The sequence below is a fragment of the Nothoprocta perdicaria genome, unplaced genomic scaffold, assembly GCF_003342845.1.
Source record: "Nothoprocta perdicaria isolate Ctin4 unplaced genomic scaffold, notPer1 scaffold_34, whole genome shotgun sequence".
Taxonomy (NCBI): domain Eukaryota; kingdom Metazoa; phylum Chordata; class Aves; order Tinamiformes; family Tinamidae; genus Nothoprocta; species Nothoprocta perdicaria.
The window spans coordinates 3,163,797-3,188,765 of NW_020455577.1; the positions used below are offsets into that span (position 1 = coordinate 3,163,797).

At 40.4% G+C, this 24,969-nt stretch overlaps 2 long non-coding RNA genes across 2 annotated transcripts in view; one reads left to right on the plus strand and one right to left on the minus strand.

Moving 5' to 3' along the window:
- The window catches only part of LOC112951239, a 29,916-nt gene that overhangs the window by 2,819 nt on the left and 2,128 nt on the right, over positions 1-24,969 (minus strand). The window lies entirely within an intron of this gene.
- LOC112951241 lies at positions 11,986-13,639 on the plus strand. The gene is made up of 3 exons (XR_003250161.1): positions 11,986-12,113; positions 12,566-12,595; positions 13,456-13,639. It is a non-coding gene; the product is annotated as an uncharacterized LOC112951241 (long non-coding RNA).

Consider the following 24,969-nt stretch of genomic DNA (forward strand, 5'->3'; position numbering starts at 1 on the left):
CCAGCTTTATTTTAAGTTTTATTTCAGATCTGCAGGCTTATGAGAACATTCAGACTGGATTTTTTAAATATTTTTTTATCTTTTAATTTAAGGTTAGTAGGTCATAAATAAACCAGAGCACTTCCCTGGCTATGAGCTACAGAGTCATAGTGTACATGAAATATCACTTTAAAAAATTAAAACAAAAAAATAAAATAAACCCGGGAATCTAATGTGAATTGACAGAGGCACATGAGGAAGTAGTTCATTGTGTTGCCATAAAGGCCATAGGGATTTGGACTGCTGGAGTTGCCTGTCTTATGAATAGATAAGGTATCTTGTCTGATGACCTGTACCTAATTTAAGTGACTGCTTTTGCCTGCCCTTCCAGAGGGCAATTGTGTGAAATAGAGCATCTCATCTTCAGTCTTCAGTTCTTTTCCTCCTCTTGATGGCCTGACCTAAATGGAAGATATGGGTGGTGTTCTGCACACACAAACAATTACCTCACTACTAGGCAAGCTGCATCTTTTGTTCTAATTAGCTAGCTCCTGCTTTGATTTCTATATATCTCAAATCAAAARGCAACTGTTCAGCTTCATTATACTGGTTAATACTGGCAACTAGATTTTGTCATATGGTACACATGCTTAACAGCTGCTGTGTATAAAACAAGAATAAAAGCTCCCTTTGCCGGCCTAGGAATGGTGGCTGGAGCCGTAAGGAACTCTTCTGCCCTGCTTAGTGCCCCACTTCTTCCTTCTCCCTTTCTTCCTTCCCCACACAAGCGCTCGTGGATATTTTTGTGTGGAGATGGCAGATGTTACACAGGTCTGGCTCTGCTGGTGGCATCACTCTGTGTGTGTGTGAAGCAGCCTTGCTAATCCTCTGGCAGTGCAATCCTTCGGGAACAAATATGTAACTGAATTAACAGATCTCAGGTTGGGGTTTATTGAATTTCCCAACTCTTAGATCATTTCCCTAATGATGCATTAGAATAATGTATACAGTTGTACATGGTCAGAATAGTATGTTAGCAAACTTCGGTGGTAGATACTTAACATCTTTTTSTTTTCCTGACATTAAATTTTTCCTGGGAGGGGGAATAAGACCTTTYGAAGGCAAATACTCATTTTTCAAAAAGAGACACCGGAACAATGGTATTAATGCTGATACTGCCAAGTTATCTTGGAGGCACAGTTGTAGGCTGCWTGCATTAATTTCATCTCCCACTTGCCCTCTGCCACAGTCTGTCAGCAAGTTTCCAGTTACACGCTTGGGGACAGGAAGAAATGCAGTGAGGCTGGATGTATTTGTAATTTTGTCACAAAAGTGAATTCCAGTGGCAGTGTCTAAAAATGGCACTAGCGCACTTGGGATCAGATTCTCAGCCAGTGTAAAATGACACAGCTTCCTTGACGTCACTGGAATCTGCCTTTACACCAGCTGGCATCTGGAGGTTCATCTGGAAAAAAAGTGAAGTAGAAGGATCAGTCATTAGTTTTTAGTATCCTTTTTATTTTTCATCTCTGATTAAAGTATCCTTCAATGCCAAATCTTCAGGTACCTGCAATAAATTAACCACGATAATAAATCTTGTTAAGCATTGACATTATGATGTGCTTCTACTAAAGGAATTAAATCCAGCTGACTGTATTAGAACTTCAAGCTAGTCTTGCATGTCYGCACGCTATACGCTGAAAGAAAAAAGGCTTCATTGGACAAAATGAAGAGTGTGCTTTTTGGTGACCACCTTGAGGTACAAACAGCAAGAACAGGGAGCTGCTGTTTTGGATCACAGCGTGCACAGTCCTGTGGCTGCCGCAGTGCTCTGCAAACACGCACTCCAGTTGTTGGCGCGGTGTGTGCAGCACAGGATTGACTGTAATTGTTTCTAGAGAAATCAACCAGACAATCACAATGTTTTCATTCTGTCTTCAACCTATGGAAACATGGTAACATCTTTRTAAACTTCTCCTGGAAGAAGATGCATTAGGGAATATTTTCCCATTTACAGGAGTACAGCTGTCTCTAGAGAAGAGCAGCAGCTGTGCAACATCTTGAAGTGCTAGTGCCTGCCAGCCYGAGGCAGAAGGGAACATGGTGCTTGCCTTGTTTAAATGCTGCATTCTGTAGGGTTGCTTTTCCTTACATTGTGGTGTGAAGAAATCTCAAGTTATGCAGAACTATTCTCATGATTGCCAGTGAAGTAGGAGTGGACATACCAAAAAAGCATTCTGAAGTGAAATAATAACCACAAGATCCCTTTTAAACCAAATGAAAGCATGGTGGCATGCATGCAGATTGACCTACAAACAGTCTGCATTTTGTGGAGTCTTCTCAAAATTCTGCTCACTCCAAACCAAGTACGTCCCCAAATGTGCTAGTTCATCTGTTTCTAGCCTCTGACAAGCTTTCTGAGCGAGTCTGGTGTGAAAAAGATGACTGTGCTTTTGAAACTAAACCCATCAGATAATATTACATGTCTACAACATGTCAAAGAGAAGGGATGCTGATTAGCCGAGCTAATTTAGCAGCAGCTCATATGTGAGGAGTACTGGTGATATCAATTCAATCAAATATTTGATTGCACCTTCAGAAATAATTTAATTGCAGAGTCTAAGGGAATGCTTTGCCCATTAGAATGYTGCCTGGCTAGTGATTTATTAAAACTAGATATTAAAGACACTTCCAAAACAAAATTTAATGTAAAAATACCCAAGATAGCACTGCCTTTTTGCTTACTGCGTTAAACTTATTGTACCTCATACACTACAAGTATTACTTGACTATTATATTTAGAAAACCACAATTACATTTTTTTCTTTTTCTAAGCAGGATTTTATATCTGGGCTGCTTTGCCTGACTATGCAATTTATGTGCATATTACTTCAGGTTTTTAGTCCTGTTTGCAATTGTAAGAGCTTTTCCAGCATATAAGGTTGCAGCTCTGGACCTGTTAACTTTGTCTTTTAATTTAAAGACAAGAAATGGGCAAATAAATTTTAATACTGTCTGCACTTTCCCAGTCTTTTTGGACTACAATTTCACTTTTTGTTGCTGGAACACATTACTATTTATGGAAGATATGCACATATTTCAGTGTCCATAAATCATATGCAAACATCTGCTCTTTAGATCAGGACATGGTGTATGGTAACTGTTTTTTACATTAATATCCATGAACCAGTGCTCACCTACTGACACTATGCTTAGAGTTTAATATTTAGCAGTAATATAACTTTTTCGAGAATGGAAGTCAAAATGTTAGCATAGGTTGTGTGTGACCCATACCCCAAAACATGTAAGGAACTTTAAGCAATAGCTGGGGTAAAGATTAAGAGCCTTGTGATCAGCTTGACCTAAAGCACACGAGGTTGTGTTAGCTATACTCTGTAGTCATTGCTGCCTTTGAAGGTAATTTCTTGCCCTCCCACTTCTTGTGATACCTTAAACAGGTACCCTTTGCTTAGCYGAGAAATCCAGGTTATGTGTGAAGATCTGCGAGTTTGTCTTCATGCTGCCCTGTTCCTGTGTGAGCATGTGGAGTCTAAGACCAATACTTGCAAAACAGTTTTATATTTTGCTTAGCTTTTATTTGAAGCTTGTATGTAGCTATCCTAGGTAGCAAGACTGGTGTTATTTCAATATATACTCCTTTATCTTAAAATCTTATTTGAGAAATAAGACTAAATGTTGATCTCATGGAAATGAAGGCTTAATATTTTGAGGCTGGAATGCTAGCAAAGGATCTGAATTTTGTTGGGATGGAAGTCAGCATAAAAATGGAAAGAAAAATATTCAATATGAATAAGAGGTATTAGTCTGAATTCTACTGTAATCAAGTCTTGGACAATAGCTTGCAGTTTTTAGCAGCTGAAGGGGATGATTACTTTTGACTTGCCTGGTCTTTCGTGCCTCTTAATCCTCTTGGTTTAAAATAAATTAAAATCAACCAAAGCTGTTGCAGAATAAGTGAATGAGAATCTTCATCTTATATGGTACCTATGGACTAATTCCAGATAGTTTGTATAGTTTTTCTTTTTTTCTTTGCTTTGGGCCTCATGCCAGTAATGTGGGGTATGAATGGGTTTTGTCTTCACAGTGACTATATAGCTGCAAATTTAAAAACATGTTTATTGCTTTTTAATTTTTATTTTGGCTTATATTTATAAAGGTTCCTTGATGCAGAAATAAAAATCTGCTTAAGCACAGCTTGGCTTGGGTATTCTCTGTGTGCCTGTATCTGACTGTGGCAGAGCCCGGTGCAGTAACAACTGGCACTAATATCCTCTCCTCCTCTTCCTGGGATGCTATGCAAACGGATTGCAAGAATTACCAAAATGAAATAATCATGTTCTTGCTACACAAGGTTACTTCTGACTAATGGCAAGTTATTTAACCCTTAAACTTAGTGGCTAATACTTAGAGCCTTGTAAAATGTGGTGATGGTGATATCTGAGATGTCCCTTCATACGTTCATAGGACTGCACTGCACACAACTTGAGCAGAGAGCTTGAGGCGCCTGCCCTGGGCCCTCAAAGGGAGACACGTTGTCCTTGGGAAGGTGCTGCTTGTTCTCTGCCTCTTTCCAGGTTAAGCATCAAGAACTTGTCTCTACCTGCTACCTGGAAACGTGAGGGGTGGGAGGGGGGGAAGACATTTTAAATGCCCTGTATCTCACAGTGCTGGGTACTAACTAAACACAGACTGCATTCAGCTAGAAGTGATTTCTGAGAACTTAAGGAAGTAAATGACTATCTGATAGCATTTTCCTGTGTTTTAAGTGTGTTTTGGTATTCCTGTGTGGTCTTTCTTCTGAAAATTCAGTATGCAAACCTATGAGGGTTGTGAACAAAGACTCAGTAACTTATGTAGTTCGACACAGTAGAGAGATTGTGCTTCTGCTTTATTCCTAAAAATACCGTTAGTCTTTCACAGAAGTTGCACAAATGCAATTTGAAAACACATTCAGGCTTCATGCCTGTCTGTACATGTTGGGTGAAATCTGCTTAAGTATTAGCATTAGTAGTTAAAGTATTTGAGGGGCGCTTGAATAAACAGCGAGTGTAACCCCTGCCTAGCAGAGCTGGAAAACAAGATTTTCACAGGGGCGGCTGGAACGGCCYCGCTCCCGCTGCCCGTCACCCTCTGTGCGCGCGGGTAAACAAAGGCCCTCGCGTAGGGCTCCCAAGACCTGCCCCTTTGGTGCTCACCGTGGCGTGCGGTCTGGTGCAGCCGAGCCTTGGGGACAAGAGGAAACACCCTGAAACCCTTTTACTGCTCCAGTTGAAAAACAAAATTGGTTTGCGTCCAGGGTTGGCAAAGAATCCTTTTTTGCCTTTTGGTAGGGTAAGTTCTTATTTTCAACAGTACAGACCCTTCTTAAACACTTTATGCTTGTTTTTTCTTTTTTTATGGCTTTTAGTGTCTTCAGCTAAGCCTTTAGGCATGCTAAATGATGTAAACAGAAGTTTTGGATTTTTGTTGCTGTTATCTAGGAACAACCACTCGGAACAAATATGCTATTGACCCAACCCTGTAAAGCTCTAAAAACAGCATCAACTGAGACTTTGAGGAATTGGCTACATGGTTTAAATGTTTAGCATAGCAAAAGCCACTCTAGTACAAAGCTTCTTGTACTGGATCCAACGACTTACAGCACAGGCAAAGCATAATCCTGTGTGCTCATAGAGCACATGTCTAGTTTATTTTCTGCTTAAGTTTAAAATAAAACAAACAGTCCCCCACCACACACATGCAAAATACCCTGGTGAGAGTGTTTGTAAGTAGTCTATTTTGTCTTGAAAAAAAAAAACCTTTACAACAAAAAGGTAGGGGATTGCAGAAAAAGCTATAAAAGCCTTATCTTTATTGTTGAAAATAGATGCGCCCTTAATGTTTTTAATCTGTCTGTACTCTCTTGGCTATCCCAACATCCTCCTCCTTGTCCTTGTTGAGCTTAACTGCCCTTTGAAAAGCACTTTGTGCTCCAGTGACCACTTTAAACTTTCTATTGATAAAATTAAACTGGACTCCTAATTTATTTTTCCAGCAGAAGGTGCAAGTTGAAAGTGGTCATTGGCCCACAAACATCTGTTGAGAGCAAAGATGATTTGGGTGGGAAAGGCAGAGTGAGGTTTAGTCTCCTTTTCTGTGTTTCTCAATCCCTTTCTGCTGCCAATTTATCATATTCTTTTTGCCTTTTTCCCCCTCTGAGTCCCAGGAAAYTGCAGTTGAGTTCCTATTTCCATCCTCTAGTTGCCAGGTCGTACCCTGGTGGCGTGTTGGGCTCTTTCCCCAGCCTAGCAGCAGCAACGCGGCTTTTCTCCTGCTGCCCCCGCTGCAGTGAGCAAGGTCAGGGCACAGAATAAAGCAGGGTCTGGTGCAGCAACTGAAACTGCTGTAAGAGTTCAGATCCTGTAGGAGTTGGGCAAAGTGAAGGAGTAAACAGGGATGAGGGACACGGTATGCAGCCATGGAAAGCACGGATAAGGGAGAAAATGTGTAGCTACTGGAAGTGGATTTAATAAACTGCTCCATATGCTTTGCATATGCTCAGATTTTTTTTTAACTATATGAAACATGCACACTATATAATGTAAGGAAGAAATTCCTTTTGGCTGTTTAAGGACCAGGTATTGTATAACTGAAGCATCAAAAGGCTCAGCAAAATCAGGAGTTATTTCAGGATGACTGGGTTTTACTCTTCGGCAGTAACTTGTGTGTTTACGCTCCTTGCCTGTAATGAAGGAGCCCTCCTTAGCGAGAGAGGATGGCACTTTGTGCAATCAGCACCTTTAAAAGCAGTTCTGGCTGAGAGATCAGCTATTACCATCCCAGTAAGGGCTCTTAATCACCACGCTGTAACTTAAAGCTTGGGGGRAGATGTGGGCTGTTCTGCACAACTTCGTGTCTGTGAAGTGGTGTTTTTGCAACAAAACCTCTGGATTTCTAAAGCCTTTCTTTCATACCTGCAAATTTTATTACTGATAGTAATTGGGGAATTGTGGCTCACAGAGTCAGGTTCCTGTGTTGCTTAAAGGTGTTTTATTGGTATTTTTCTTTAGAGACGTTTGGATGAAATTCCCTTTGGTGGGATGGCTGGACCACTTAAGTTCTGTATAAATTCTACACTGTTGAACGCCTAATGCACAGACATTAGGTTGGCTTTTAGCAGATAGGGTGATTTTCTTTCTTAAGTGAATATGACCCAGGTGCTAAAAAGCTGTAGCTGAGGTGCCATGGTAAAAGCACAAGTCAGCTAGGTACATAAATATTACATGGCTACATCTTTAATGGGTTCCTGTTGTAGACTTGCTTTGTTTAAATATTTCCATAACCCTGCTGATTTATTGCGTCTTTCCTAGGAGTATGCTGTTAGCAGGAAACGCGGCTGAAGCGCTTTCAATCATGCTGGAGGATCATTATACTTTCACTTGAATAACTAATTAGTTGCAAGAAATTAACCACTGCTGTTTAGCACAAAAACATGTCCAAGAGGGCTTTCATTTTTGTTGTGGAAAATGACCTCAGGCGCTTGAGGAGGGGGCAGAAAGGAGAAATAATGATCCTGCTGTCTTTTAATGTAACTTTTGTTTTCAATTCAGCCTGATAACTTGCAGGCAGCAAGGCCGGCTGAATAGGGCGTGCTGCACTTGGGCTTGGGATAAATACCTTTGGATCCCGTCTGTGCMTGGGTCTGGCACTGACCTCATTCCATTGACTGGAGCTGGTTTGGGTTTCTGGATCCTGGCCTTCGAGGCTGCAGGAGGCAGCGTTTGCGACTGACAAAGAAGTGAACTAGTGAATGGGGTGCAGGATATAACCAAAGAAAAGATATCGCCCAGCTGGTCAAGTCTCTGGACCTTGTTTTTCCTGTTAAGTGATGATCCTGCTTTGCTGGAATGGGAGGGAGGGGAGGTGTCTCTGAGTACACTGCGCAAGGGCTCAGTGTTACTCCCRTATGCCATTAACAGCGCTACTAATGAAATGCAAGACGGAGTGAAATGAAGGAGGAGAGTGAAGGATAGCCAAAATATTTAGCAATCTGCTTCTTCTAATTGAGGGGGATCTGAGGACAAATGACTTCCAAGATCTGGGCTCTTAATATATAAAAACAGCTTGATGGGGCCAAGTGAAATCATGGCCACTGACTTTTCTGGAGCTACCGTTTCTTCCCAACTATTTGAGAAATAGGTGTATTTATAAAACAAAAATGTTCCAACCAAAGATGCRTTAAGTCTTCTCTCATCTGTCAGTTTTCTTCTCCCTCTCTTGCAGAGGAAGTGAATTCCTCAAATATTTGGAGAACGGGAGAGAAGTATCGTGCAGTAATGTAAGGGCAAAGAGGTTGGGAAGTATATTCATATATCTTGCTCTGCCCTTCTCTCTACCCCTGCTTGCAAAGTTAGAAAGCTAAATCTTCAGTATGTGCCTATCAGCTGTAGTGACATAGAAATGCTGGGAATTACTCAGGGTAAAAAGAGAGCAGGCTGCTGTGGCCATAACAAATTCCTGCTGAATATCACAAGTAAGGAGCTGGAGCCAAAAGAAGGGGGGAAAGGGGCAATKCAAGTTCTTATCTACTGAAAATCACCTACTAGCCTGTGCAGAGTGTGCGTTACCACGCAGCTGCACGCTCCCTGCACGCCCAGTGGAATTTCTGCTGCAATTCCAAGCCTCCCTCTTCTGTTTCGCTCCAAAGCGCGCTCCGAGTGCCAGATTAGTGCCGACATTCGTTAAATTATGAGACCATTGTAGCTTGTTCTAATACCTGTAATTCATTTAAACTATATAGATATGTCTTTTGGTGATTACAGCTGAGTAATGTAACACGTAACACTTGAATGTAAAACCATCCAGAAACATCCAAGTCAGAGGCTATTGACAGATGCCTCAACCCAATGCCTTCCCTCCCCCTCCATCACATATTCTAGTTTCAGCTGCTCCATTTCTATCTGTAAGCTCCTGTTGAAGGAGCTGAATGTGCCTTCAAATTACAGGATCTGTATCTAAGAGCAGTTTCAGACTCCAGTTTGGACTTGTGCCTGTGGTTCAGATTGGGTTCATTTAAGAAATGAGTGCTTAATCGAATTTGAGTCTGGAAGCTCTTTCCTGCTTTGTCACGTTAGACTCCAGTTATTGCCTTGCTAATGTTCAGATAGCAGCTATCTCTGCTGTGAAAATCCATGGTCCTTCCTAGTCTTGCGTATTCAAATGAGGTGGCGAATGTGTATTTTAAAAAGAAATAACTATCTACAGAGAAGAGAATGTAAGACTGCCTTGTTTAATAAAAAAAAGAAAAAGAAAAAAAGAGTTAAAATACAATTAAAACAAACAGACCACTAAGTTTGCTTTATGTTCAAACCTTGGTAATTGAATGAAATTGCAAATCGTAGATTGCTTGTTTAGCTCATGTTGTGCAACAACTGCAAATGAATTGGTAGCAAAGCAAACCCTGCGCTGCTTTACTGAGGAAATGCATTTATACAGGCCACATGTGCTAAGCCAAGGTATTACAGGGAATATCACCTTAAGTGCACTATAGGAAAAGTAGGTCGTTATGTGCCATTGTCTCCATTAGGAAAACTCATTCATATCACTTGCATGTAGTTAACTTTCTATGGGTGCATGCAGYGGAAAAGGCCAAACGAGAAGGTGGGTTTGTCACACTTCCGAGAATCTGCCCTGCATTTGGGTCTGTGCTGTGCAGACAAAATATGAAGGGATTAGGTAGAAAAGTGTGTTCCAGACGTTTGATTTCTTCATAGCAGTGGAAAGAAAGGTTCACTGTGCAACTGAAAGAGACTCTGGATAGGAGAGGGAATGGTTGCTTGCCTGGTATGGGTGTCTGGTCTGCATCTTGTCCTCTTTTCACCCTTCTGCCGTCTCCTGAGGCTGCTGAACCAACCTGATTTGTTTTCCTTGCCGGTCTCCGTGAGCTGCAGGTCTATAAACATAGTTTTATGTGTATGAGAAAACATGTTTCTCTAGCATTTTAGCATGAGCTAGTATTTCCAAGCTTTTAGGTTTTACCGATTGATTCCACTTTTGCATTTGGCAACAAAATGTGCCTGCTCTTTTCAGGCAATAACCGATTGCCTCACGCACTTGGTGGTAGCGAGTTGGGGGTTCTGTAGGTCACAACTCCTTGTAAATGCAGTGAACATGGATGACCTCACGTCTTTATGACTGCAAAGGCTGGCTGGAACAGTATACCTCTGGATAAATAACTGCTGCTATTATTTTTAAGGAATGGAAATAGGGATGCTTTTACTAGTCAAAAATAAGAACCAAATCTGTGCTTTGTAGTGTATGCTCTTGCAAAAGTTAAGGAAAGAACTAGCAGTATTTCTTGGATTGTGGCTTCTTTGTACCTAATATGTTTGATATGTTATAGATGTTTGTCAAAGCTGCATAGTCAGGAGCAGAACAATGCACACGGTCAACATTGCCTTAACTTTGGCATTCTGCCCAGGATATTTTTTTCTGTCTCTTTTTTCAAAAAAAAAAAAAAAAAAAAAAAAAAAAAAAGCCCCCAGTGTCTGTGTCTAGGGGCTTAGGACCAACTCTGTCTCATTCTTTCCTTTTTGAGCCTTTGTATAATACTAGTATCAACTATTCAATCAGCATCTTTGAAAAGCACCTACCAGGCTGCCAGATTCGTGAGGGAGAGAAGTTAAATGGTGCCAAAAATCAATCACTTTGTGCTAAATATGGTTGCTGGCTCCTTTCCCTGTCTGTCAGAGCCTGTAAAGAAGTCTAATGCTCTGCTTTTCAGTGAAAAGATGGCAGAGTTTAAAGAAAATGACATCTGAAGCTTCTGTTACGTAACACTCTCCTTGCCAGCCTGGATGGCTAGGAGTAGAACTGGTCTCAAATAGTAGCAAGGTCCTATCTTGACTCCTTTCTGGCATCTTACGTGGCATGGGATGCGTTTCTGTCCAGCTACTCTACTTGCCTTTGGGCTCCACACTTTTGTTTAGGAAATTTACATTTAAAAAAAGTTCTAATTTAAGCAAAAAAAATCTTTAACACCCACTTTTGAAAACCCAAGCTGAAGACTACTTTTAAACAGTGATCTAGAGTGGATGAAAAGGAATAGACTCATTCACCACAGTAGATCACTTTAGTCCTTTTATTAGGAAAAGGTGGGGAAAAGTAATTTTCAACTATTTTGCTGCCAAACCGCCTTGCTCTTGTGCCGAGCTTCAACCTGCAGAATACCCATCAAGCTGCTCAGCTGCCCTTTGCTTGCATCAGCCAGATGTCCGCATGGGCTCGGCACATTGAAAGCCRGAATGGTGTAATATTAAACTGAAAAAAGTAATGCTGAATCTACAGTGCAAACCAGTCTTTTTCACAACCCTAAATGGCACTAGAAGAAAAGCCTTTTTATTTTTTTATTTTTTTTCTCCTCCTCACCCCCTTCTCTGTAGAGTGAAAGGCCCAGGATAGAAGGTGGAAGAGCGAGAGCTCTCCTGCCTGCAGGAGCAAATAGGAGACGCGAGGTCTCTGCCTCTGTGTTGCCTAACGMGCTCTAGCTTAGCCTCCTCTCTTGCAGACGTGAATGTTTAATTGCTCCTTGCAATTAAATTGCTCCTTGCAAAAAGGAGAGGGCTTGCTGCTGTAGTGGCAAGAGAAAACTGCATAACTTTCTAGGCTGCAATTTTAGGCTCAYGACTCCTCGTTACTCCTCTGCCTGATGTAGGAGCTCTCTTCACCATGCTGACTTCTCAGTGCTTTTAGTACAGATTCCCTGGACATTCTACATAGTTGACTAGACATATATATCTCGACAGATACTTTCAGGATAAATGGTTGAAAGATAACAGCATTTATCATTTTTGTAACTGTCTCTGTTGATTTGGTTTTGGAGTTTTGGGTTTTTTTCTCCATATTTAAAAAAAAAAAAAAAACTTTAAAATTTTATTTTTGATTGGCTCTGTCCTCAACTAAGAGGCTAATGTTTCTTTGCTGGATATTCTCTTTCCTTCTTAGGTCTGACTTGACATGACTCTTTATGCTGAAGGGAGAGTTCCTGAGTGCTGTATGACACAACCCAGCCAAGCTGTCTGCATTTGGGAGGCATTTTCTCCAGCTGGATTGTCCTCTGTGAAGAGGCTTAACAGGTAAGAGAGAGCCACTAAGAGCCTACTTTCATAACTGATTTGTTGCTGAAACTTTATGCTGATATTTTTGGCACTTTCTGCTCCTTCATAAGATTTAGTCTTAAACAACCTTGTTATTCCTCTCCAGCTGCCTCTGGGGATGCTTGGGAAAAATAGTTTTTAAAATGTGCAATAATATGAACCTTGCTGTCTCTCACTTGATTTTTTTTTAATTTGTTAATTTGAGACAATGAAGGAGAACAAATGTTGCTTATGTAAAATAAGACTGCAAGTGCACAAACACGAAAAATCTGTCTCGAGTGCTGTGGTGAGCAATAGCGGACAATGAGGCACAATTGAAGAGCTATTTTGTCTAAGGTGGATGCTTTCTAAAGTAGTTCTGGTAGAGCTACTCCTTCAGACTGCACTTCTTGCCTTRACCTTCTGTACCTCTCTTCTTTCTATCCGTGCAGCATTGTCCTGCATCTTCTCTTCGTGGTGAGGTGAGGTTCATGGGGGAATGCTGCCTGACAATGAGCATGTACCTGCAGCTGGGGTCTAATGATAAAAATCAAAAATATGTTGCAAACATGCAAGGCAAGGTGGGTAGAGAGTAGCCTCAGGAGCTGGCCTTGTGAACTGTGGCAATATAGATTGCATTGCAAGGTGCTATGTGTCTGTGGCTCATGACAAGATGGTAATTTTAACTAGGAGATAAGTCAATGCACTGTTAACGAGTTGGTAGTGAACTTGTCACAGACACTCACTTAGGACCTGGTTATGTTTAGGTTTGTTTAACTTTTTTGTTATATAATATTCACATCTCCTCCTGACTTTTTTTTCCTCTCCTCTTGCAATGAAGCAGGGGCAACAAAACAAAAACCTAGAAACTGGGCCCATGTTGAACAAAAGGGCATTATGTTATAGGTGTTTCTAAGGGTATTAATTCCTTGGAAACTTGATTACTGGTAAAGTAACATTTGTTTTACTCAATTTGAAAGTATCAAACAATACATGTTGTTTTCCTACTAAGCTTAGGAAAAGTCAAAGATATGAAAATCTTTGTACGATATGAAGCAAGATATGAAAATAATTGTACAACAARGTATAAACAGAATGTATTTAATTTCCTGAGACTCATGGAAATACTTTCTCTAACATAAGACTTGTAATCTTAAGATGGGGATTCTAGGAGGGGAGTTCGTTTCTCAAGAAATGAGGAAAAATCAGCTTCTACAACAGTAGATCAGAATAAATTAAAGATATATACTTTAAAAGCCATAATAATCCATGTCAGAATAAAGCATTGAAAGTAATGTTAAATCTTATGAATGTTCATGGAGAACACGTGCTTTAATTCCAGGTTTATACACATACGTGGGAGTGGTGCTCAGGTGCTTACAGTAGAAGACTGAAATGGAACAAACACAGATKATTGTCATTTGGTTCTTGTTGAAATGCAGTGCTGTTGCTATTCTGCCACTGTAATCAGGCAGGCACTTYAGAGTTCAGCAGGGTCATATCAGTTAATTCTAGGCTGTTTCCCCATTTTACCCCTGAAACTCAAGTTGTATCCAAAATGAATTAAATTTCTATGTGCTTTTCCCTTGCTATATAATACTTCTTTTTCAAGCAAATGTCTGAACAGACTATCTCGTGTTTTTATCATTGCCTGAAGGTTAATAATCCAYACCTTTATCAAAGCAGCAAACTCCTTACAGAATAGACGGTGGTAGGAAATCAAACCTAGTATCTTGGAAAAGTTTTTCATATTCACTTAAAAGCAGTGAATTGTTCCAGGGTTTGCTTTAGGCTAAACAGTAAGTCTTTGGAGTAATTTTTTTTTCCAGAAGGACCTGTTGTTAAGTGGGAATTTTATGCTGACTTTTAATTAGAGTTGAATTTAGGAAAGACTAATTACTTCTCTGCAAGGAAAATTTTTTTTTCAGATCAAATCATCAGAACAAGCCATCAGTACTTGGAATGAATCCAGTCCAGGCTGACTGTACCAACTCTGAATAGCCATTGAAACAGTTCTAATGAACATTATTTTTAAAGAAACTGAATATTAGTAAGGCATTGATGAATTGGTCAGATTAAAATGATGAAATAGTAAAAGTATCTTCAATTAATTGTCCATAGCTAGACCCAGTGATCACTAGCAAATCACTTAATACACTGTTAACACAGTGGTCATGACTAAATTTAGAGTATTTCCCAGCAGTTGCCATGGTGTAGTATCTGGCATACCACAGTTATTTCTTAGTAAAAGGACAGCTAAGCAAAGTTTGGAAATTAAATGCTATAGCTAAAATGTAGGTATTTTCCATTTCCCTCATTGGCTGATGATGCAGGCTCATGTATAGACTTGACTGCATATTTACTARGTGCTTAAAGTTTATCTCTGAATATTACTGACATGTCAGAAGAGGCTGAAGGAGATGGAGAGAATAAGGGGGAACTAACAGTGGTACTCAACCTGAGGAATGGGTTATAGAGTAGATGAAGCCAAACTCTTCTCAGAGTACAGTAAAATTTTAAAATGTTAAAAGGTACCGCATGGGAAATTCTGACTAAGTTTAGGAAAACCGTGAGATGGCAAAGCCCTGACATAATTTGCCCCAAGAGGCATTGGTAACTTAACATATTTAATCAATGGGACAAGATCCTGCAAGAAGTAATGCAAGATCTAGCCCTGGTTTGGCAGGACATTGGACTAGATGTGCTTCCAGCCTCAGTTCTTCCTGGAGTCTCTTTGTCAGTCATGTTGGGTACATTGGGGAGGCTTGGTGGCACCACCCAGAGGCACTTTGCTTAGTAAAGATGTTTCAGAAATCTGTATTGTTATTTAAGGGTATATGTACGATATTTAAGGATTCATTTGTGTCCCAGGAGTAGTAATATCCATTTCTGAAGCTTACATGTATAAAACCATTGACATTTCTTGCAGTGTCATGTAAAAGCTGGTACTGAAGCAAAGGGGGTATGCAAGTGGCCAACTTTCTAATGGCTAGATGTATTTTGCCTCCCACTCAGTAAAAGTATTAAGTATTTCTGACCTTTTTTGCATCAAAATCCTTTTCTGGTCTAATAACRGATTTTTGATATGCTCTAGAGAGCATTAAACCTCACAAGACTTCAAAAAGCAGATCTGTTTCTACATGGTTTTGTCAGCTGCTTGACAAGAACCCTTATATCTGAAGGACACTCTGAGCTTTCTGTTCTAAAGGTCAGGAGTAATAAATGTATCTCTTTGACTATTGGCACTTTACATTTTCAAGAGAACTCTGCATTATTTGGGCTCTTCATATGTGTAGATAACTTCAGTGCCTGTTTAATGTTCTGTTTGAATGGTGGGAAGTGCTGAGTGAATAACAGAGTGCGGCCTCTTTTTTGTTTTGTTTTGCTTTTATACTCAGCTATTCAATGCTAAATCATTGTAGTTTTGGCTGAAGTTTAAAATAGAATGCTTCACCATTAAATTGCAGGAGAAAAAAGCTAGATCTCTCTTAAATATAAAGTACAATTCTGTTTGCAGTGGAAAGCACGCCGCTCATTTGGAACAAATGAAGACAAAGCACTGATAGTTGGAAAAAAAGTTGTATGTCTTTTGATAGAATCAATTTTACAAGATGAGTTGAACTTATGAATATATTCTCTTGCTTTGATAGTCTTGGTGGCTTTGGTGTTTGCTCAAAAGTTTCATGGATTTCTGATATTTAGCTCCTCTGATCTGCCTTTACTGAGTAAAAATCATTAGAAATTTGTGTACTGTCTTAGAGGTTAATCCAATATTGAAAAAGCTGGTTTACTGTAGTTTAATAAACTACTTTCTTAGCCTGAATATTATGAAGAACTAGCTTGAATTTTTAATGTTCACAGTGATTATCAGAACTTTATTATGGGAAATCCTGAAATCTGAAAAGAGGCATAATGCAAGCTTAATTCTTCTTTAAATGAATAAACCTTTTCAGTACAAGTGGAGTTGGTTGCTTGAGAGCTTCCAGCAGCTCTCATGAGCAGACCTTCCCCACATCGATTCTGTGACCAGGAGGCAGCTAGTTCCCTTTCAATTTTGATAGAATAATAATAATAAAACCCTTAACTAATCTCAGGTCAAAAATCAGTATTTATTCAGCTTAATGACATTATATGACCAGAGGTTCACTGTTCAACTYCTCAGGATCATCTAGAAGAAAATGCCTCAGATCTGTCACATAGTTTTGAAGTTGAATGTATTCTTACTTGAGATGTCAGTGCAATTTAATTGCTATTTGTTACTGTGAATAACTTTGTTATTGCGAATTACACGTGCAGGTAAACGTCCGACTCCAGAGTACAGTATTTCAGTATATCTGGGATATGTTATTGCAACTAGAAACAAAAGCTTAATGTTAAAACAAAAATATATATACCTGATCTGGTTTAGTTTAACTATGCTAGCTTCTATCCATGGCTTCCTAATCATATCCTGTATTTTCAGTTTAAATTCTCACACAAAGTCTTTTGTCTGGCCCTGTATTTTGTACTTCTAAAAAACTTCATTAATGTAGACAGGAGTCTTGGCTATGTGAGGAATGAATTATTACGGCCATCTGTGTAACAAATTTCTGTGGCCTCTACAGGTGGCAGGTTGGGTGCCGCCTCCTAGCACAGGCAGGCATTTTCTGCCCACATTTCTGGGCTCGCAGCATTACCAAGATCCAAGGCCAAGTGAGGCTGCTTATATTTTTGAGTGACTCACGGTCAGTTCACGCATTTTGTATAGAAGTTGCTTTTGTGGATAGTTATCACTGTGTTTTCTTTGTGCCTGCTGGTTTTGAATATGCTGCTTTATGCTCCCCTGAAGCTGCACACAGAGCTAATGTGCCCAGAAGCTGCCGGTGTTCAGCTGCCCCGGAGCAGCGCGCGGTCCTGTGACTGCGCCCCGGCCATAATATCTCACTTGTTCCTACCAGGCTGCTGTAATGCTCTGGTTTCTAGCCTTGTTGTCCTCGCCCTCACACACGTGTGTCTGCACTTGCCTGCTCATGCTTGTGCGTGCTCGTGTGCACGCACCCTCTCGCTCGGTCTCTTTATGTTAAAGTATTTTTATGCACAGCTGACTCTGTTCAGCTTTTTGGACGTGAGTGTGGGCGAGCAGGCTCCCTTTCCTGCACAAAAGCCAGGCGCTCGCTGCACTGAGGCGTCATGTTTGGGGTAACTGTTTGCCGTGTTTGGTGTGCAGCTTTCTAGAAACAGTCTCTGAATTCTGAGAACCTTCCAAAACTCCACAGTGGTAATTGTGAAGCTTCCCCCTCCTTTTTTAGTAACTATTTCTAAAAGAAAAGAAATGCTGTGTGAGTGAAACTTGTTTAAAGTGCATCAGCATTTCTAGCAAGAGGCTGGGGTAGTGGCCCCAGTGATAGTACATTACTACTTTGTGCTGTTAGAAGCCAAGCTAAAGGGTGCAGCTGTTGTTAGTTGTGGGGTTTCCTCTTAATTTCTTTTATTTTTCCTWTGTCCTTCTCCCTCTTTACCCTGAATCCCCATATGCACGCCTTGTGCTAGTTGTTAGGCTRGTGTATGCTATGAATGCTAGTGGTTACCGATTTTGGTTAAACTCTTTTCAAAATATTATGCAGTACTAGCAGAGTTTAAATCCAACTTCTGTGAATATGTTGAAACTAAAACATTAGAAGGATGCTAAACAGATGTATAGAAAAGCTATTTTTATTAGAACAAACTCAAATTCAGTGCTCAAGTGTGTGCATATAGGTATGTCTTATGCTATGAACTTTAGTCATGATTTTTTAAAAAACATTTCTCTGCTAGGAAAATATATGAAAGAGGTCTTTATCTCTAGGATAAAGACAGGTAAAGAAAAATAAGACTGTTATATTAATTCAAAAATTTTTGCTCTTAGAAGTTGCTTAGATTTGTGTTATCTGTACATGTTAGTCATCTGTAGCTGCTCTTCTAAGCAGAGGCTTTGAAACATATGATAAGCTGAGCATCATAATGGTGCTTTTTATTTATCCTGTGCACGCACTTAGGTAACAGCTCGAGTTCATGCAGAGCCTGGTGCCAGAATGGGCACCGAAAACCCCTTGTGATTGTTTGGCCTTGGGGAGGAGCCTTGATCCACAGTCAGGGGAATGTTGGAGATGCAGGGCCAAATGGAAGCACTCTGCGCTCCTCCTGTCTCGGCGCTAGCAAAGGAAGGGCTCAGGGAAAGCAGGATCTCATCCTGCACAACTACTGTGATGAGTCACTTCAAGCTTTTTTTTTTTTTTCCCTTGTAAGCAAATGTTTACTGGCTTTAAATAAGGTTTATTTGTCAGGAAATTCATCATCATACAAATTCATACATCATACAACTGAGTTGTCCTGTACTTCTGGTTCCTACTGTAGATTTTTTTTTCTCTCCCTTGCTATCGCCTAGGAATCATTGCTTATGAAATCCYTTGGCTCAGTGTGACTTTCTTACTCTGGCTTGTCAGTAATTAAAACAGCCTGTTGTATACTTAGTACTGCAAACTCTAGTACTGCAGTTAGAGGCTGTTGCAGAATTTGGCAAGTTTAGTATGCAAAAATCATTTTGTAGATACATGTGTGCGAGTTGACCATTCATCGGATATTACATAGGTGTGCAATCTGTGGGTGTGAAACTGGAGTACTTCTTTGCTTATTAATTTCTGTGGTTTGTATTTCATGAAAGGTGCTGAAGCTTACAGAATTTACATGTGCCACAAGGGACTATGGACTGTGGTAATTTCTGCAAATTATTTTGAGCTTTTGGAAAAAGGCATGACTTCTCCCATAGAGTTCCTGTTGTCATAAAAAGCTTSGCTGGCAGGCTGGTAATATCTTACTTTTTATTGAAACTCAGGGAGAACTAGAGTTTCCCTACAGCCTAATCTGTGCTAGAATATTGTTCAAGTTAGCGGAGGCATTTGAAGAGGAGTGTCTGGAAGAGCTTCTGGGTCTTGCAACAGATGTTGTCAAGCCAAATTGCCAATACCTGTGAGTGGTCATGAACTTTCARAGGAAAGTTACTTTCCATGTGGTAACTGTTGCAAAGCCTATGTCCTTCGGTTTCATGTCATTCTTCTCTACTTGGGAAAAGTAGAGAATACAGAGGGAGAGAAGGAAACTTGTCTAGGRGAGTGTTCAACACCAGTGATTCTCCCGCTGCCAAGTAGGGCTGTTCTTATAGGACAAGAAAAGCTCCGTAAAATTTGGATTCAGTAGAAGCAAAGAAACATGAACAACTTGAAGCCCTTGACATTTGTGTGTCTTGACTCATTTTGGAACATATGCTAGCATGGTTCAATGCATGTGCACTCCAGTTCCTTTAATGTGTTCATGACAAGGTTGGGGGGTGACCTTTGATTCCTTCTACTCATTTTCTACAGGGCTGCTCATTACTATTCATCAGCTTCCTATGTTCGTACTATTCAGCAGCTTCCTTTRACCTGCCTGTGGATACACACCACCAAATGGGAGTTAGAAGGGAAGGAACATTAGCCCTGATTTTCCTCTCAGTAAATGGAAAAACTCAGAGAAGTGCTCAAGGAAAACCTTGATTTTTTTTTTTTCTTCTTTCAGTTTATCAGAGTTTGATGCAGCTGCATAGTTCTTTTTCGATGTGTTCTGAACTATGACCTTAAAGTGAAACAGAGCCTTTTTCAGGAGAGATCAAGATTTGTACTTCTGTCTTGATCACCAGGGTATTGGCCATGGTCACCTTTATGAAGGATCAGAAAATGCAGGTGGAGCTGAATTGCATTGTACTGCTGTCTACTATCAAGTGCTGTGCGCAGGAAACTAAACTCTTCTTGCTGGGAAAGAAACTTTACTTTCTAGCGAAAACCCTGCAACACTACTTAATGCATAGTGAGCATGGGATGCCATGCAGGAGGCTCCCAGTTTGGCCAACCCAACCTGCAGTTGGCCTGTTAATCCAAACCCAGATTATGGCTGGGTRTGAGTATATGGAGAAGAGGAAGGACAACTTCTTCAATAGAGGGGCTTTGAGAAACTCAGCCTAAAAGGTCTGGCTGCAGGGCTGTTTTACTTGTATCCCACAAACAGTACAGTTACTATAGTGTAGTTTATATCTAAAGATTGCATGGAACTTGGCCTGGATTAATTACTTAGGAACTGAACGTGCAGTTTTTATTATAGTTCAGGCTGTGTTGGTACCTGAAGAGACTAACTTAAAAGCTGGACTTGCGTGCTGAGGAGACAGCTTTAGATCTTCTCTTTTACCTTCTCTGTAAAGAACAATAATCGCTAATGAAACTTCCCTCTCCCTTGAGGAGGAATGTCTAATGTGGAACCAACTTTTTATAACTTAATATCTTAGAGGTAGGAGGAGGAGACATCCATCCGCTTATGCCAAGCTTAGACATTTTGAATTCCACATGTTGTCAGTTCCTGCCGCTCTGTCAGTGGCCTGTTGGCTCCGGGCACAGAGCAGTTCCTGTACTGCATGGAAAGTGCAGCTGAAGCTCATGCCCCTAGGGCGACAGAAACCTTTATTTTATTTTCCTGTGCTTATACTTTGTGGCCAACTTTCTTTTTCCTTCCTAACCTGCTTAGCCTGAAAACTTAAAAAATTTGAAATAGAAAGTTGTGAGATGATAGTTTGTATCTGTCAAGAGTATATGCAACTCAGCTGTCTGGAAAGAAAAATCGAGATGGTGGTTTGCAAATTCCTAGCAGCATACATTGCTTCAGGGTGGAAGAGGCTGGCACCGAGTTAGGAGTGGGGAGAAAAGGATCTACCCACCCTTCAGAGTCTGAGAAGTTGGACATTCACTTTGCCTGTGGTCTAGAGTTGTCACTGAATGACCGAACGAACCCAAGACATCTCCTAAATGAGACTGTCTGTGCAGCTTAAACTCAACTCGGCCTCTGTTCCTTACATCCTACAGCAATTAAAGTGATGTTCGGATGGCATGGTGAGGGACAGATGTGAGGGTCCCCACAGCCAGCCCCTTTACTCATCTTGTGCAGGGGTCACATGTATTTTGTGTGCATGTGTCTGTCAAATATTGACACGTAAATGGCACTATAAGAGAGGATGCTGAAAAAGGTAACTCAGCACAGAGAAATAAGTGATTTAACTTCCACTACCTGACACGAGACTCCTTTAAAGTACAAAGAATGTGCAGTTGTGCTGTGCTTTGTGTAATCCTGGCATGACAGGCTTGCCCCGTGGGTATTTTGCCACACAGGACTCTTGAGCTTTGTGGGCTTGGGCAAAACGCTGGCTTGTGATGCGGTTGCTTTTTTTCTCTCAACTATTACTAATACAAAAGAAGTGTCCTAAGGAAATCCCTATGTGCAGAATTAAGAACGAAATAGAATGTATTTAACAAAGCAGTGKGACCATATGTTACTTAATAAAAACTACTAATATGTGTCTTAAAGAAGAAAGCTTTGTTAGGGTTCAAGCACAAGAATATATTAGGCATGGTTTGAACAGCAGTATTTTTGTACTGTGTAACATGCTTTTGTKGGATCAAAATCTTCACCCCTCCTGTTTGATCTAAAGGTCCAACTGTGTTCCATTAATTTGTTAAGTTAACRCATTATGCTTGTTATGTGATTAAAGGYGGATTAGGACTTTGTAGAAGGGACAATTTTTCATTCTGTTAGTGTTGCTTTGCTTTTTCAGAAATATGTCAAGTTAACTACTCCAGTTGACAATCTGTTTTTTTCCTTTCCCTTCTGTGGGGGAATAACCCAAGATGTTTTAAAGAAATATATTTTTCCGTGGGCTTTTTTTCTGGGGAGACTTTGCATAAGGAAAAGAGAAGAAGCCCCCTTGCTGCCCCAGCRTGGTCGATAACCTGGTGTTTATGGTGCGCCTCCGGAATGTCAGAGCTCTGCTTTTTTTGGAGAAGGGCCTGGAAACCTGGGTTTCCAATAGTCTGTGTGAATGTCTTAGCTGTCAGATGACTCTTCATCTGGGAAGAGGTCRTGCTGATAGTGTTTTCTATTCCACCCTTTCTTTTGTCATGGCCTGCTTTGCCCCAAAGAAATATTTAGTAACTTAGAAATACCTTTTCTTAAAACTTGATGGAAAGAAAAGAGCTCTTCAAACCTATCAAACCTCTATCATTTTGTGAAACAATCGTCCTTTCTAATCATCCCTACAAGTAATAACCCATCGGTTGCTTATAGTATCTCATAAAGAACAGACTTGGACCTAGACTTTTCTCTTAGCAATGAAGTACTGCAGCTGTGTCTGTGTGCAGGGAGGATGGATCTGTAGTTAYAGCTGAAGAGCTCTGTTTGGAGCAGTGGAAAATTTCTAGACTTATTCCACTCAGTCTTGTGCAGAAGCATCTTGCTGTCCTGCACATGTATGTACTTGATGTTTTGCTCTTTTTCACACGCAGTGGACACTACAATAAATGCTGTCACTATAAAAGCTGCTCCAAGAAACAAAACCTGCAGTGTAAGGGGAAAAATATCCTGTTTTATAAGGCCAAAATGATCCTATTATGGAAATGAAAGTAATATTCAGTATCACATGTTGAAATCCTTCTCCTTAATTCATACAAAAATATACAAAACTTTAATTTTATCATTGAATATAAGTAGAAATTGATGAGGTCTATTCCAAAAGGTACAGCATGCATGTGTACTAGGACACGTGTTTAGTTGATGCTTTTTTCTTAACACTTATCAGTAAAACATGTCTTCATGGATTTCTGAATGATTGCAAAAGGAAATTGGTTCTGACATGCATCTCAAGATAGGTTTCCACCTTGTTTAAAGATGGTTTCTTTTTTTATTAGAACAATTTACTAAATTAAATTCTACCTTATTTCTAACTAAGCTGCTCTTTATTGCAGAGGAACAAGAGGAGGTAGCACTAGGTACAGTTGATGTCCTTCAGAAAGACTGAAAAAACAGTTGAGTCTTTCTCTAAATACAGCACTGAGTCTTTCTCTTGCAAGGCTGCTCTGACATTCAGATGTTTGGCTGCACTTGACAGTGTGCTTTGGGTACTGTTTAGAAAAATCTAGTGCCCCATAAGTGCAGTACACGATGAAAGGAAGCAATGTTCAAGACCTGTTGTGTTGGGGTTGTTGTGAACCGCTTTTCTCTTAGTGCTTTCAGATTGCTGGAAGCAAGTTTTCAGGGTCTCTGAGTGCAAGTCTTATTTTCAGGTCCTCCTTGACTTTGCAGTTTTGACTTTTCTAAACCTGTTTTTACAGTTCTTACTGCTGCCTTCCTAACACATGCGGTGAACAGCTGCAGCACTGAGTTGACATGGATGATGTGAGCTAGACTGATTTTGATCTGCTATGATGTGCAAGCACAGAGGCTTGATTTAAGAAGGAAGAATTATATCCAGTAAGGGATGTCTGCAAATGTCTTAACCCAGACCTGGGAAAGAAACGCAATATGGTGTTTTCTGACCCTCTCTGTACTGAGTGGCCCCTGAGCACATCAGATAAAAGTTCAGAGCCTTTGARTAATTGCACATTCCAGGTTCCTCATAACACCTTCAGCAATCTTGTTGCTCTTACCCCTTTTTAGGGCTCTGGCAGTAAAATCTGTCAGGTAAAAGGCTGCACGTTCTGGATTTCTATTCTGAGACCCGTTTCACACACACAGACTCAGTGTCTGTGCCAACTGACCGACCTCTGAGCCGGGCTTCCCACTGAAGTTTTATTGACCAGTTAACTATACACAGCAACTCCTCACTCCCTTGTCGGGAGGGTGGATTTTGTTCACTGGATCACTTCTGTCTCCCTTATTTTCCTGACTTCATGTCTGGACTTGTATAGGAAATGTATCTCTATATTTTGGGTGTGTTTTTTTGTGTTGGCTYGTGGTTAGAAGTTCAAAATAACTGTTGAAATAGTATCCGTGACACCACTGTATTGTATTTACATTTAGTACTATTTAGTACATTTAGTATCTGCATTTCTAGATATAAAATTCATAGTTGAGTTTCAAGTTAAAAATTTCAGAAAGGCAAAGGAARTTCTAAACAGACCAGTATCAACATCCTTTTTCTGTGATCAGTTGGATATTAGTATCTGTGAGAGTTGGATATTAGGACTATAACACTGTGTATGGATGGCTCTCTGCTTTTTTCTCTATCTTCCCCTCAGCTCCTTCTTTTTCTTCTGTTAAACTGCAGTTTAACAGTTTGGTAGTGGTTGTGGGGGCAGTAGGAGGTTTGCAGGATTCAAGCGTGTGTAGATTTTTGGGTTGTCTCTTGCCTGTGAGAGGTAAGTGTTTTGTGACATCCCCTAAGAGCTCTCCTCCTCATCTCCTCTCTTTGCCATCAACTGACTGTATCCTGGGTGTATATACAAGACTGTGTGTGTGCTCATGGCATTTGCTAAAGGAATGCTGCCAGGTTATTGAGTCATAGATGTCATCGCTGCTGTAAAATGCGTTCTTCAGACATGGAGCTTGAATGGGATGATAACAAAATAGTTACTGCTACTCAAGAGCTGCAGCAAGTGCTGACTAGTGGCCAGGCTGTTATCAGCAAAACCAGGGCTCCTGGGTCCTCCTCTCTCTTCTGCTGCTGCATCAAATGGTCATCTTGTCTCATGCTTACACCCACCACAAAACCTTGGCTGCACCCCCCTCCAATTTGGGGGAAGTAGAAACGTAAAGATGTAATCTCCACTCTTTACATTTCTAGCTCTTTTCCTTGGTAAGACAGAATGGAAAGCATAAACTAATGGTAAATGTCAACTAACCACTAGACTTGAAAGAACCAGCAGCTGGTTTCTGCTTACGAAGCAGAGAGCTGTGTGGGAAGAGATGTAAAGAACAGACCAATACCCACTCTTGCTGTTAAAAAAGGACTGCACTGAATATGGGCTTTAACCTTCAGAATGCTTTTGCT